Raw genomic sequence first — 17,130 nt, 5'->3', positions numbered from 1 at the left:
AGATGTACCATGGGTCTATTTCTTTCACTGTTCACTCAAGAGCAGTTGTAGGTTTCAGAGAATTTCTTCAGGCCATAAATCGTCTTTCAGACTACAGAGATCAGTTTCCACAGGATGTGTGGCCTCAGGCATTTGATTGGGCATTTCCAAAATCAGAGTTACAAGGAGTGCATAGTAGGAAATGCACTGAGGAGATGAAGCTAGAGAATCTTCCTGGGCCACTGTTTGAAATGGAAATGACTGGCCAAAGCTACAGCATCTACAATGCTGTTTATGCTGTGGCTCTTGCTTTGTAGGCTCTATACACATTACGGTACAATAGAAAAAACACTGAGCTTCAACACCTGCAGGCTTGGCAGGTGCTGTCTCCGCATTAGACACTTCTTTTTTTTTTTATTAGACCAAGAGGAAATTCAGAGCAGTAAACTCTCTTCATTTTATTTCATGGTCCCCAAAGAGGACAATCAATATGTTGGGATCATCCAACTGCTTCATCATTTCAGATGGATGTGGATTGGGATATTTTCTGTTAATAACAACAATGGAGAAAATTTCTTACAAAAAATGCAGCCCTTACTTTCACAGAATGGAATCTGCTCATCATTAGTGTTGATAGTGTTGATCAAAAAATGCACTTGGAAGCCTTCCCAGAATTTTATCAAACAGTCTCAATTCTTTCTATTAATATATTGAATAGCAAATCCAATATATTTCTTGTCTATGGAGAATTCTGAACAATTATGTGGCTAAGATTTCTAATATTTGTGGTAGATCCTGAAAGGAAGGAAACTGTATCATTTGGAAAGGTGTGGATCATGACTGCACAGATTGATTTTGTACTATCAGGCATTCAAATCACGTTGGACCTCAAGATGTACCATGCGGCTATTTCCTTCACTGTTCACTCAACAGCAGTTGTAGGTTTCAGAGAATTTCTTCAGGCCATAAATCCTCTTTCAGACTCCAGAGATGGATTTCAACAGGTTGTTTGGAACAATCATTTGACTGTTCATTTCCAAAACCAGATATACAAGAAACAAAACAGCAAGCAATGCACTGAGGAGATGGAGATGGAGGATCTTCCTGGGCCTGTGTTTGAAATAGAAATAACTGGCCAAAGCTACAGCTTCTACAATGCTGTTTATGCTGTAGTTCATGCTTTGCAGTCTCTTTATACATTATGGTACAATAGGAAAAAAAAACTATGGTGGGTAAAAAATCTGAGCTTCCCCAGCTGCAGGCTTGGAGGTATGCGTAGTTCTTTGGATACTTCTTTTTTAATGAGAAGTTTGGAAAGTCTTAATGTTTACTGAATATGGAAACAAGTATGAAAAACAAAGTAGAAATAAGGATGGTGAGAACAATTCACAATTATTTAGGGGAAAAAGTTGTCTGCAAAAGTTGTGGATGTTCCAACACTATATTTTCATGAAGAGAAAGGTAGCTATTTGTTTGAAATGTCAAAGGGTCTTCTCCTTGAGCAGGGTGTTTGACTAGAAGACCACTAAATTCTCTTCTGACCCTGTTATATTATTCTCTCTAAAATAGATACAGAAAAAATGTTTTCTGTTGTTACTTTATTATCCTAATCATCAAGGAGCTACTGAACAACTTATGGTTTAGATATTGGCAGGAGTTATTTAGTACATTGCACTACCTTGTCAATTAAGACATAATTAAAATGATTATTAAGATTCTTTTACATTGCTTCCTCCAAAAATAATCAATTCTCCAAAGAACTTTCTGCGTGGCTCGTGAATTTTTTCTGTCTGACAAACTGAACTTTCTGTCTCTATCAGAGTTTTAGAGGAATGAAATAAAAGTGGTCCTTTTTACCTGTGGCATCCATAGTACATATATTTGCCATAATCTCCATCTCTCTCTCTCTCTCTCTCTCTCTCTCTCTCTCTCTCTCTCTCTCTCTCTCTCTCAGAATGCTGGAGTCACATATTCTAAAATTTTGATAAAAGGAAATTAGTCATATCTCAAGCTCTCAAACAGCTTTCTACCAATGAGGACAGATTAGGTATGATCTATCTTGAATTAGTTGTTTAAGTCAGGATCCCAAATCATAACTGAAGCTCCATAATGCCAAAAGCCTAATTTCATTGTGTTTCAATTCATTCACCTTTCCTTAAAATTATATCAAATTAATAATAGTGGACATATATATTTCTGTGCAATATCAATTATCAAATTTCTAAACATAGATATTTAATAATAGTTATAGGAATGCTAAGAATGAGTGGATGGAACATAAATATGGTGTTCTCTTCTTTGTTATATTGCTTTCAATTCTCTCTCTCTTCCCTTTCAAACAGCTCAATTCATTTCTTCAAGGCATGTCTTTTAACAATTCAGCTGGAGAGAGTGTGTTCCTGAATGAGAAAGGGGAAGCAACAGGTGGATTTGACATCACCAACTTGGTCACTTTTCCTTTCAAAGAGTTAGAGTTGGAAATCTGGATCTAAAGGCTCCAAAAGGGAAGGAATTATGAATTGATGAAGATGTGATTGTCTGGAATCCAGGTTTTAACCAGGTATCAAATTCATGAATTGTCCATGCCTTAATCCATTATGATCCCATATTGAATCTAATTTCTGGATTTTAAAGAAACAATGGAATATTTTTTTTCAAATATTGCTGATCAAGCACTCATTAAATTGATAAATCCATTTATGCTTATCACCAGGTTCTTCCACTTTGTCTACGCAATGATCCTTATTTCCCTGGATCCCGGAAGAAAAGGATTGAGGGGGATCAGTTCTGTTGCTATGACTGTGTTCCCTGTCCAAAAGGGAAGATTTCAGATCAAAATGGTAGGCTAGCAATTCTACCATTTTTAAAATAAACTTAAGCACATTTTAACTAATTGATTGCATGGAATTAATACAGTGATTTTCAATTATATGGAATACCAAGAAAGGAAAATATTTGTAGCTCAGGGTTGAAATGAGGAGTTCTTAGTACTCTCTGAGCTTGCCTGTTTTCTTGCAAATGTTTCATTACCTTAACTAGGAAACATGATCTGTGATAGTACGCAGTGCTGTTTGCTGTTAGTTGTGTGGGTATCCAGTGAAAGGACATTATGCAAACAAGCCCAAAAACACTGCAGCAACTCACAACAGCAGAAAAAGGAAATTGAGCATCTATATAACACATTCCAACAAAAGGTATACCCACACAACTTTATCAAAATGTCCCAGACCACTCAAACCTGTATAGCACAACCAACACAAACCCTAAAAAGGATTACATTGCCATATGTCAAGAATATCCCAAAAGCCACCAACAGACTGTACAACTGCATGGAATCAGTGTAGAACACAAGCCAACTAAAGCCCTTCAAAACATCCTAAGCAAACCGAAAGATGGAGCAACCCCAGAAGAAAAAAAATCAATCATCTCAACATAAATATAAGAAGTGCAACAACCACTAGGCAGAAAACTAGCAGAACATATCCATAAACACCCACAGTGATTAGAAGAAATTAAGATATTGTTTAATTTCACAACACGTAGACAGATTTAACTATAGTTTCAATTGGTAACATGTGATAATCTTAGACCAGGGAATTTCAATAATGCCAGGGAATTTCTAGAAGCCTGGCACTCTAACAATTTTTTTTTAATCCCATCAGTGGTCCCCCAGACCTGATGACAAAAGATCTGGTTTTAAGGGACTTCTGGAAAATCAACAAGAATAAAGCCAGCCTCACTTTGGTGGGGGGGATGTTCCATAGGTGGTATCATGACACAAAAGGCCCATCTGCCAAATATAGCTCCCTCACAGGTGGAACTGTAGCGTATCTGTTATTGCAGAGATGGTGGAACTAACAAATATGAATGGATGGAGGAAATCCCTTAAAAAACTCAGGCCCATGAAGATCTTTAAACTCAGGCCCATGAAGATCTTTAAAGGTCAAAACCAGCACCTTGAGTAAGGCCAAGAAGCAAGTGGGCAACCAACACAGGTGACAGAGCAGAGGTGTAATGAGTGCCATTCTAGGGGCATGCATAACTACACATAGCACTGCATTGTACACAAGCTGAATCTTCCAGATAATCTCCAATGGCAGGTCCTTGTAGAACATACTGCAGTAGTTCAAATGTAGGCTGATTAGGGCATGAGTGACAGTGAGCAGAGTTTCTCAGTCCAGGAATGAGCACAAATGGTACATTACTGAAAATGTGCAAAGGGTCTTCTGGCCATGGATGCCACCCTTAGGTGGTATTCTGGGTCTGTCTGGGCCAGTGCCACATATTTTATTATGCTGTTTATTAATTGTGTTGTTGAGAGGAGAAGAGTGTTAGCTATACTTTAAGTATTCCAATATACTTAAAAGATTATTTAAAATAAAAAGTAACTAAAACTTCCTTAGATAACTCAAATGCTGAATATATAACCCTATGTTCAAATAACCAAAATGTTTGCTAACTTTTGTTAGTATTGTTTCATTAAATCCATAATATTTTGTTGGAGAAATCTGAAAAAACATCCTAGCAAACTAAAATTTTATGAGCATGTAACAATTGCAGTCATTTTATTACTCAAAAATCCTTTGATTCTCATCTGAAAGTGATAAAATGATCCAAACACAGTGAAAAGATAAAAAGTAGATTTAATATATATTTATTTTAATAATGCTAGCTGAGGAAATAGTATAACTTTATAGCTCACTCTTTCTTTTCTCTCCCTTGTTTTATTTTTGTTTGGTTATGACTGTTGATTCCATACTCACTTATTTATGAAGATGATTTGTGTTTCTTTATGATGTGTATGTGTTTGTATACATACATACATACATACATACATACATACATACATACATACATACATACATACATACATACATACATATATACATACATAAATTTTGTTTTGGGCACAGAAGATTAATAATTTTATACAGGTAGTCCTCAACTTAGGAGCCATGGTGGCACAATAGTTAGAGTATAGTACTGCAGGCTACTTCTGCTGCCTGCTGCCTACAATTTGGCAGTTCAAATCCCACCAAGCTCAAGGTTGACTCAGCCTTCCACCCTTCCAAGATTGGTAAAATGAGGACCCAGATTGTTGAGGGCAGTATGCTGACTCTGTAAACTGCTTAGAGAGGGCTGTAAAGCACTGTAAAGTGGTATATAAGTCTAAGTGCTATTGCTATTAGGAACATAGTTGAGCCCAAAATTTAAGTTGCTACTCAAGAAAGTTGTTAAGTTAATTTTGCCCCAAATTATGACCTATCTAGCCACAGTTGTTAAATGAAACTTGTTAAATTAGTAACATGGTTGTTAAGTAAATCTGGCTTCCCCATTGATTTTACTTGTCAGACGGTCACAATGGGTAATCACATGATCCTTGGAGACTGCAACTGTCATAAATACAAGCCAATTGCCAAGTGTCCAAAGTTTGATCATATGACCATAGGGATGCTGCAATTGTCATAAGGGTGAAAATGGTCTTAAGTCATTTTTTTTCAGGGCTGCTGTAAGTTTCAGCAGTCACTACCAGCATGGTTGTAAGTTGAGGACTACCTTAGATGGACATCTCAACCAAACCCTGTTTTCTTTAGAAGAAGCTACTCCTGAACTTCATTCTGTTATCTATGTGTGAAATCCTACAATCCCACCTAAAAAAGAGTTCTGCTCTCTATATAAAATACTGACAAATAATTCTATTGAAGTATGAATTTTACCAGAAAAATAACAACTGAAAATATGTTTCTGCGATTTGGGGTTTGGTTATTTTAAAAGTTGAATTTAGAAAGACAATTTCTATTTGCAAAGTTGACTATGGTTATACTTACAGTAAGAAAAGACTGCTTCTGGGAGAAAGTGGGAGAACAATTATACAATCATATCTAATGTTTACTACTTCACTATTTATGACAGATAACATTCAGAGCGAGATTGATGCTCTCCACTAGAATTATTTTCATGGTTATAATTTGTCCACTTGAGCAAAGATGTAAACATCTGAAGCAGAGACAAACAGTCTGTTAGTGAGAATGAGAAAGGTTTTATCCACATAGAGAGTTGCAAGTAAGAGTAAGAATTGGAAAGGGTAGACTCTACATTTTCATTTGCTTCAAACTGTGGTTTTCAATAGTGACAGGCAGCCATCCTTTGAGCACAGTGTGTGATGGTTTTGACAAATTTAATAAAGGACGTGTATTGAACTACATTCTTGTTTTATGTTAATATAAGCAAAGTTCTTCAGAGATGTATTCAGCCTGACTAATATTTGCTAATGCAGGATTTTGATGGTAGTGAAATCAGATCCATCTATATTGCAGAAGACTTTCTCTTACCCAGATGTTTTTTCTTCTTTTTTTAATGATTCCAATAGTCAGAGTGAATAGTTTAGCAGGTCATGTGGGGGATCCAATACCTATTCCGTATGAGTGGTACCAGCAAGGTGATGTCATTCTTGGAGGGATGGTCTCTCTGATACATTATCATTTTAATGAAGTTTCATTTAAGAAGCATCCTTCTCAAGAGTTTTTTTGCATTTCAAGAGTATAGATTTTCTATCTTGCTCCTCTATATCAGTTAGGAAAGTTTCAATGCATGGAGGAAAAGAGGGAAAAGTGGACTATTTTCTTACATAATGGCAATTCTTTTTCCTGGAGGGTGTTACTACATCTCTTGAATTCCAGACAGCTTTTAATGAATGAAAATTCTGTCTGCTGAATGTACAAGAAACTAGATCAGGTAACCTAGTTTATGTGGTGGCAAGGTGATAGAGAAAAATAACATGGAGTTTTATCTAACATCATGCCTACAAGTTGAAAGTGAGCTGTTATATCATTATAAGAATTTAATATAAGTGTGTGGGAAAGAATGAAGAACAATTTTAGGTTTTGAAATAGGAAGACATTTTATTCATGAAAACTGATGATATGCTGATTAATTCTGCAACCATTGCATATATTTAACTCAGATAACAAGGTATATTTAACTCAGATAACTATTGTTCAGAGATAAAATGTCCTTTAAAGATAACTTCTGAAACAGTGATTTTTTTTTTTTGTTAACACTGTGTAAATTTTATTTAACACAGGGTGTTAACAAAATTCTACCAACATGTCCTTTCCTTGGCCTTTGCTGTGAAGGAGATCAATGAGAATCCACAAATCCTGTCTAATGTTACCCTTGGCTTCCATATCCATGACAATTATTATCATCCACTGATGACCTATCAAACCAGCCTGGACTTACTCTTCAAATCTCAGCAATTTGTCCCCAACTACAAGTGTGACACTATGAAAAGCTTTATGGCCATTATTGGGGGGCTCATTTCTGAAACATCAACCTATATAGCAGACATTGTAGGTTTATACAAGATACCACAGGAAAGCATTTGAAGAAGAGATATAAGAGAATTACCTTTCAACTTGAAACGAACTTACTAAAAAAGGTGAATATGTTACTGGCAATATCTTTCCACAAAATGTGTTTTTTCTTTTAGCTGACTTATGATTCATTTGCCCCTCAGAATAGTTATGACAGTGAAATGTCATCTTCATTCTCCATTGTCCCAAATGAATCTTCTCAGTACATTGGGATTGTTCGAGTGCTTCAACATTTTGGGTGGACCTGGATTGGGTTCTTTACTACTGATAATTGGAATGGAGAACATTTCCTGCAGATCACAGAGTCCCTTTTTTCCCAACATGGAATCTGCTCTGCTTCCATTCAAAGAATTCCATATTTAACACAATGGGATAAATTGTATGATATGATTGGAAAACCAACAATTATTTATAATGGCATAAATGATGAGAAGATCAATACCTTTATTGTGTGTGGAGACTCTTTGACCATTGCATGGGTGACTACTATCATATTCATGCTGGATCCTGGAGATGCCGGACAGAGTTCCTTGGGGAAATTGTGGATCATGACTGCCCAGATTGATTATGTCTTAACAGGAATGCAAAGAAAGTGGGATCGACAGTTTTTGGATGCCATTTTTTTCACAATTCACTCAAAACAAATTCGAGGGTTCAAGGAATTTCTGAAGTTGATCAAACCTCCTTGGATTCAAGAAGATGGATTTTTCCCACTTTTCTGGGAACAAGTCTTTGATTGTTCATCACCATCTTCTCATTTGATTCTAGTGGACAATGACATTTGTACAGGAGAGGAAAAAGCTGAAGGGCATTCCTGGGTCTCTTTTTGAGGTGCAGTTGATGGGGCACAGTTATGGTATCTATAATGCCGTCTATGTATTGGCTCAAGCTTGACATACTCTCTTCTTACTTCAATCTAATCACAGGCATTTGAGGAGGCATAAGTTATTAGACTATGAAGATGCGCAGCCATGGCAGGTGATTTGTGTTGTATAAATAAATAAATAAACAATAAACAATGGTAAATACAAAGTGAGGCTATATAATTCAAACAGGGAAGGAGCAACTATTAAAATACTTTGATAAAACTTATATTTATTGCTTTATTTCCATACTTCAATATGTTTTCCATTTTACTTCCTGAACAGCCTCAGAATGAAATGATTAAAGTTTAAATGAAGTAGACCCAAGGTCTTGGTTTTCAAATTCCTTTAGCTTTTTACCTATTACTGAAGATAATACAGAAATTCTATTTAGCTGTGTCAGCCATTTTTCAGCGATCTTTACCATGTTCATAGCAGCCTTATGTCTGTGAGAGTTGAATGAAATGAAAAATGGGTGGGAAGTCACAAGCAGATCAGTCAAGCGAGGTTTAATTAGAAAATGAGGAAATGATCAGAGGGAATGTGATTTTGGAAACTTTCTCTAGTTCCGCATTATTTCCTAGGCTATGTGGGACTGGGAACAAACTTGATGCAATTCACTTCTGTCATTTTATTATGATGCAGACAGAAGTATCTGATCCTTGGAATTATCCCCCAAATGCAGAGAAGCAAACAGGTTCTCAAGAAGTTGGAGAAATTGACTTTCCATTTTTTCAGAGTTTCTCCCTCTGATATAGAGTACAACTAAGACAAAATTACTGATTTCTATTCCTATTTCTATTTTTTTCCATTCCCAATAATATAGCTTCACCAATTTCTTAAAGGCATGAAATTCGATAATTCTCTTGGAGACATCTTGACATTTTATGATCAAAAGAACATGGAAGGTGGATTTGATATCATCAATATCGTCACCTTTTCCCAATTCCACTTTCCAGAGATATAAGATTGGTAAAGTGGATCCTGATGCTCTCAAAGGACAGGAATTAGTCATTAATGAGGACATGATAGTTTGACATAGATCATTTAACCAGGTATAGTTCAAAGAGAGGTTATATGACCATTCTCATAGATAATTTAGATTGGAAATTTTCTATTCTCCTTCCAGGCAAATCCTAAGGCCAAATCAAAAGAAACATTTTTTTCACTTTAATTGTTGAAAACTAACTTCACTAATATTGTGTACAATATTTGTTAGACTTCCTCCAAATAGCTAACTAAAAATGTGAAAGAAAATAAATGCATTTAGGTGACTATATTTCCTTACTTGAGTGAAACCAGTGTAATTTAAAGCAAATTTGATTGACTAGTTCCTTCTAATTAAATGGATGAATTGATGGAATGAATCACATATCCAATTTCTGGTATGTTACAAAATTGGAAATCCAGATCTAATACGCTCACAAATTCAAACAGCAGATTTAAGGTTGATTTGAAATACATTCTGAAATCCTATTTATTTCTTGACCCTTTTATACATATTATGGATAGGACTTTTCTTTTTAGTGTAATAATGAACACAATTAACAACTGATTTTTATTCAAAACAAGAAATCCTCATTTTCCAATGTCTTTGATATTGAAATCTAGGTGCTCCCCATCTCTCTGTGCAATAAATATTGTCAGCCTGGTTTTCAGAAAAGGAAGGATGAAGGGAAAAAATTCTGCTGTTATGATTGTGTTCCATGCCCAGAGGGGAAAATCTCAAATATGATAGGTATGTTAACAACTTGAATTATTTTGTTGCTGTAGGGATGAATTTGAAATATCAGCCAGAGTGCCATTACAAATAAGTACACCATGTGGGTATTTTTGAGAAGGTATTCTGCAATATAATTTCAGCTAATTAGTTTTCAGGTTGCATATTCATTAGTTTTTATTTGAAAACAGCAAAGATATATAAAAGTGATTGTAAAATATAAAAAAAACATCTAGATATATGACAGTATCTGAAAATGAGGAAAGGAAGGAAGGGATACCAAGCTCTAAGCAATTAGATCATCCTTTTTTAACAACCACATAATCCCTTCAAGGGTGAAATCTGGGGAACAGAATGGACCTGACTGTTTACTGGCTGGATGCCTTTCCTGTCACCAATGTGGAGTTATTTCAGCAGATATATTCTCATTGTTCCCAGAGAGAGAAATATCTGCCTCTATCTAGGATCGAACTCACAGCCTCATGATTGTGAGGCTCATGATCCACCTCTAGGCCACTGCATCACCCAAATGCTAAACAATTAGATGATTTTATTTATTTATTTAGAAAATGTATATGACTTCCTAACTCATTCACGGTGACTCTGGGAACTTTCCAAAAATAAAACCCCCAACACAAAAGCCAATATACCCCAAATTGATGAGCTCCATGGTTCACTGGAGACCCCAGGCTCATTGGTAAAACCAATGTTTTCAAGGCCTTTCTATAAAGTGTCAAAGGAGGACAAGTCTTAATTTTACAGAGAAGTTGTTCCACAGGGAGGGAGCCACCATGGAAAAGTCCTCCTTTATGATTCCACCAGATTGGTCTTTCCAGATGGACTTCCTTAAGAAAGTGAACTCATAACATATCCTGCCTCCCACCTCAGGTTGGGTATAACTGGGAAAGACAGTCTCTCAAATAACCTGCCCCCCAAGCCATGTAGGACTTTTAAAGATGACAGGCAAAACCTTGAAATGGCATCCAATGTAACTCCTGTAAAAGAAGTGACACAAATACTGATCTAGGCCTTCATAGAACCATGCAGATCACCTCATTTTTAAACAATTGAAGTTTCCAGAAACATTTTAAGGGCAGTCCTATGTAGAGCACATTTTAACAGTCAAATTTGAATGATATTCATGTAACCTCCATTGGAAGAAAAGGAAGGAAGGAAGGAAGGAAGGAAGGAAGGAAGGAAGGAAGGAAGGAAGGAAGGAAGGAAGGAAGGAAGGAAGGAAAGAAAGACTAATGTTTCATTATTAAACTAATGAAACATTTTGTCAATTGTCTGACTAGTGAACCCCAAAAATGGAAACACACTTGGGAGCTTTGAATTCCCCAAATTAAATCTTTATTGGATACACCATTTTGGTGCTGGCATCAAAACTAGCTCTGGTTTTCCCACGCAAAAGCTTGCTTACTTAAACAATAGCTTCAATTCCTCTTCAGTGGTGGGATTCAATATTTTTTACTGCCAGTTCTGTGGGCGTGGCTTGGTGGGCATGGCAGGGGACGGATATTGTAAAATCTCCAGGTGGTATTTGCCGGTTCTCCGAACTACTCAAAATTTTCACTACCAATTCTCCAGAACTGGTCAGAATCTGCTGAATACCACCACCTCTGTTCCTCTCCACCCCTGGGAGATCACATTGTCCAATTATGAGACATCATTTTGTTATGGGAACATCTTTCTCAAGCACCTGCAGTGGTGACCTTGATGTTTGCCAGGATCTCACAGTCCATGCACACATTCTCTTCCCTTTCACCAGTTCATTGGCAAATTGTAAAGCATTAGGTTTGAAAGAAGCAAAGTGGTTTAATTTTGACACATTTATTTTAAAGAAATTAATAATAATAATAATAATAATAATAATAATAATAATAATAATAATAATAATAATAATAATAATAATAATAATAATAATAATAATAATAATAATAATAGTTTTAAATTCTAATTATTTCCATTTCCCAATTATATTTATTATGTTCCATTTCTTCACTATTTGACTTCTTTGGAAAATCCTTGTTTTTCATATTTTCCCTAGAGTATGGTATATGTGCATTCATTTTTCTGATGCCCTGATTATAGGGATTAACACAAAAAGGAACTTTTAAAAAAGTGAAGAAAGAAAAAAAATAGAAAAAAATATTACATAAAAATGATATCTTGAAGCATTAGAAAATTCTATTTCTGATGTAGTTTGTCCTTGAAATATGTGTAAAATATTGATCTTTTTGGATAATTTGTCTTCCCTTTTCACTTGAAATAGTTTTTCTTGATAGTTTGTCTTCCCTTTTCTTGATAGTTTGTCTTCCCTTTTCACTTGAAATTTAGGGAAAACATTTTATTTTCGCAGTCTTATTTGCTTTCAATATCCTGGAGATCTGTACATAAATTATAACAAAAAGTAATGCATTGTTAAAAGAATCAGCTACTTGTCTTACAGAGAACTTTTAGGAATCAATTTAGAATAAACTTTCTGTCTTATGAAGAACCTTTAGGGCATAGTTTAGCTTGTCTTGCTGCTGTGTACTCCATCATTGCAACATGGGTGCTAGGAACATTTACTAAGCACAAAAACAGCCCTATTGTGAAAGCCAACAACCGGGACCACACCTATACTCTCCTCATCTCCCTTTTGTTCTGCTTCCTCTGCTCTTTGCTTTTTCTTGGAGAACCTGGGAGAGTGACCTGTCTCCTCAGACAGTCTGCATTTGGTCTCATTTTCTCATTGTCCATCTCTTGTGTATTGGCCAAAACCATCCTTGTTTCTCTTGCATTCAAGGCCACCAAACCAGGATCTCGGATGAGGACATGGGTGGGGAAAAGACTGGCTGTTTCTATTGTCCTTCTCTGCTCTCTGTTCCAAGCTAGCATCTGTACTGTGTGGTTGTCAACTTCCCCCCCATTCCCAGAGTTAGATGTCCACTCAATCATTGAAGAAATGGTTCTACAATGCGATGAAGGTTCAGTTGTTATGTTTTATTGTGTCCTGAGCTATATGGCTCTCCTTTCGCTTGCCAGTTTCATTGTGGCTTTCCAGGCTCGTAAATTGCCTGATAGCTTTAACGAAGCCAAGTTCATCACCTTTAGCATGCTAGCTTTTTGCAGTGTGTGGGTCTCCTTTGTCCCAACTTACGTGAGCACCAGGGGAAAAGCTATGGTGGCTGTGGAGATCTTCTCTATCTTATGCTCTACTGCTGCACTCCTAGGATGCATTTTTCCCCCAAGTGTTACATTATTGTGCTGAGGCCTGATTTAAACAACAAGGAAAAATTGATACGAAGAAATGCTTAACTATCTTAGTAAGATACTTAATCTTATTTAATAAAGTAAGATTCATCAAAATTAGAAAATAATATTTAAGTTATTCATATTAAAGGATTTCTACCATTCTGATTTACTTGTAGCTCTGAAATCTGCATTAGGGAAAACTTTATGTTTTCCCCTATAATAATCTAGGTCAGGGGTCACCAACCTTTTGGACCTCAGGGACCACCAAACTCATAATTTTAAATCCCACAGATCAGAGACTATGAAAATTCCCTCCAAAAAAAGAGTCTGCAGGAAAGTTCCCCACCCCATTTTCCTACCAATCAACCATGCTTTATTTGGGATTGCAGGATACAATAAGATCGTCTCCAGCTCCATCCTCAGGGGAGAGAGAGAGAGAGAGAGGGAGGGAGGGAGGGAGAGAGAGAGAGAGAGAGAGAGAGAGAGAGAGATTGACTGCCTTTTGGCTCCATGCACAGAAAGTAGCAGGAGGCCTTTTTTCTCTCCCCCAAACTCCACCAGAAATTAGTCTTTGTCACGCCGGCACAGCCTCTTGGAGCAGGATGCCTTGCAGGGTCCCAAAGACTCATTTCTGGTGGAGTTGGGGGGAGAGAAAGAAAGACTTTTGCTGCTTTCCTTGCATATAGCCAAAAGAAGAAAAAAGAAGCTGAAAGAAGCAGCCCAGTGGCCAGGAGAGATGTCTGGGGTGAGTGGGACAACTTCCCCCCTCCGCCCTTTCCCCCCTCCCCTCACTACCTTTTGCTGTTCACAGTGCAAGCCTTGTGTTCCTGCAGGCTATGTGGGCGGTGCAGCCTTGTGTTCCTGTGCAGCCTGGATTAATTGCTTTGGGAGTGTTTGGGAGTGACATTTCTTTGTGGACCACCAAAATTTTCTCGCAGACCACCAGTGGTCCCTTGCCCACTAGTTGTCCACCACTGATCTAGGATGTCTTACAAATACAGTGTGCGAAGACTAGTGATTTTTGAGAACCAAAGAACCAAAGAAAACTGGAACAACTAGTAACCAACACTACTAGACTTAACAACTGCCTCGATCTCATCTTCTGCAATAGTTTGAATAAGGAAACTTCAATCCAAAAAGAGATCACTCTGCCGGAAAAACAAATCTGGTAACGTTGCCAACTTCAAAAGCCGATACAAAAATTTATGCCACCAGATAAAGACTGAATGCACCAATTATCACATTAAACAAGAAGAAAACCTTCTACGGACCAATTCCACCCACGCTTTCTACAATTTTGTAAACAACAAACTAAAAGACTGATGGTCCATCCCACCCCTGATAGGACCTAATGGTAAAGACTGCAACAATGACACCATTAAAGCCAAACTCTTTAACACATTCTTTGGCTCAGTATTTGTAAACAGCAATGGATCATGCCCAGTATTTCCTAGTCAAACCACAGACAACTACAATGATCTAATACATATCGATTTTACAGAAGACAATGTTGAAAAAACACTACAGAATCTAAAACCATCTCTAACTATTGGACTGGACGGAATATGTGCCTACTTCTTCAAAAACCTATCCACTGCCATAGCAGAACCTCTAAGCATAATCTTTGAAAAATCTTTCAGGACCAGCTCCTTGCCTAACCTATGGTCACAAGCCACCGTCGTCCCCATCTTCAAAAAGGGAGACGCCGGCCTAGTTGAAAATTACAGACCAATCTCTTTAAGCTGTGTCACCTGTAAAGTCATGGAATCAATTATTAACCAATCCATTATATCCTCCACTTAGAGACAAACTACCTACTCTCTAATAAACAATTTGGTTTCAGAAAAAAACTACCCTGTAATCTGCAACTTTTACACTGCAAAAACATATGGACTACATAACTCGATCAGGGCAAAGCAATAGATGCAATCTACATAGACTTCTGTAAAGCCTTTGATTCAGTGGTACACCACAAATTACTCCTAAAACTAAAATCTTATGGTATCTCTGGACACCTGCATAACTGGATAGAAGCATTCCTGTCAAACAGACAACAAATGGTCAAAATTGGGAGTGTCCTATCAAATTCTGTACCTGTTAAGAGTGGTGTCCCCCAAGGCAGTGTTCTAGGACTAACCCTCTTCATACTCTACATAAATGACCTCTGTGATCATATTAAGAGAAACTGTGTTCTTTTCGCTGACGATGTAAAGCAATTCAACACCACAGACAATACTGCTACCCTTCAAAAAGACCTTGACTATGTATCAGAATGGTCAAACAAATAGTAACTTCAACTCTCAACAAATAAATGCTCTGTCTTAGATATTGGCAAAAAAAATCAGAAAATAAAATACAAGCTGAATAGTCAAGACCTTGTTGATGATCCAAGCTCTGTAAAGGACCTTGGAATACTCATCTCTAATGATCTAAGTGCTAGAGCCCACTGTAATTACATAGCCAAAAAGGCATTAAGAGTTGTTAACCTAATCCTACGTAGCTTTTTCTCTGGTAATATCACACTACTAACTAGAGAATACGAAACATTTGCTAGACCAATACTCGAATACAGTTCATCAGTCTGGAACCCACATTACATATCTGATATTAGCACAGTTGAGAAAGTCCAGAAATATTTTACAAGAAGAGTTCTCCACTCCTCTACTCGTTGTAGAATACCTTATGCCACTAGACTCGAAATTCTAGATCTAGAAATCCTTGAATTATGCCGTCTTCGGTCTGATCTAAGTATGGTATATAAAATCATACATTGCAATGACTTACCCGCAGATGAATAATTCAGCTTCAATCATAACAACAAAAGAGCAAACAATAGATACAAACTCAAGGTTAATCGCAACAAACTTGATTGCAGGAAAAACGACTTCAGCAACAGAGTGGTCAATGTCTGGAATACTCTTTCTGACTCTGTGGTTTCTTCCCCAAACCTCAAAAACTTTAACCTTAGACTGTCTACTATTGACTTCATCCCTTTCCTAAGAGGTCTGTAGGGGGTGTGCAAAAGCGCACCAACATGCCTACCATTCTTGTCCTATTGCTTCTTTTATTTTTCTTATATGTACCCATTTCATGTATTCATAACTATGTATATACTTATACCTATTATCTTGTAAGCGATTGACAAATAAAATAAAATAAATAAATAAATACATTTTACAATCAAGTATTGATAGTTTTCTAGCTGTCCTCATTTATTTTTTGGGCTGACACAATTACATTTCATGAATTATCCATTGTAAATATAAGTATAATGATTAAGTTTAAAATGTGAAGTGCATTCCCACTCTCCACTAGAAAGTTTATTTTTTAAAAGTGAAAAATTAGCTGTGTCTACTATATAGCCACAGAACCAATGTAAGATAAGGTAATGTATGTTCACTATATGCATTTATTTTATAATGAACCAATTATTTTAGTAGTAAAGCAAGCAAACGAAAGTTATCATCCTGAATAATTATTGGAAGGATGATCTAACACATGTTTGGCTGAGGTTGTTCCTTGTTGACTACTAGCAACAATATGAATGTCAGTTGTCTTATTTCATCTTCTTCCATTCTTCCCTGAATCTTAGGGAGAGAAGCGATCCATGCTAGGTGAAAGATTACACAAGCATGATCCAATCCAAAGCCATGGATTGGCCCATGGTTCATATGGCCCATGCAGCTAATCAGTCAGAACAGTCCACCAGGTTTATTTTTTAAATGCACCTTCTGGGTGCATTAGTCAATAATGAGCAAACTGATCTATTAGGTTTTGCCTCCATGCAGTTGATAGTGCTGCCAGAGAATCTGATGGCAATCCTGGCATGATATTACCAGGCAAGGGGCTGTGGTGGCTCATGTGATAAGATGCTGGGCCTGCACACTGCTGAGGTTGACAGCTTGGCATCTCGATTCCCATGAGCAAATAAACTATGGAGGAACAAGGAAGG

At 36.8% G+C, this 17,130-nt stretch overlaps 1 pseudogene; it reads left to right on the top strand.

Annotated features, from left to right (window-relative positions):
• The first annotated feature begins 815 nt into the window (after positions 1 to 815).
• Positions 816 to 13,241, top strand: LOC148129142 (vomeronasal type-2 receptor 26-like; annotated as a pseudogene).
• Positions 13,242 to 17,130: the final 3,889 nt, after the last annotated feature.

Source organism: Notechis scutatus, chromosome Z, assembly GCF_049901735.1.
Source record: "Notechis scutatus isolate UNSWTSFEM ecotype Mainland chromosome Z, rNotScu1.2, whole genome shotgun sequence".
Lineage (NCBI taxonomy): Eukaryota > Metazoa > Chordata > Lepidosauria > Squamata > Elapidae > Notechis > Notechis scutatus.
The sequence above is the reverse complement of the archived record's forward strand: the minus strand, read 5'-3'. Positions and strand labels throughout refer to the sequence as shown.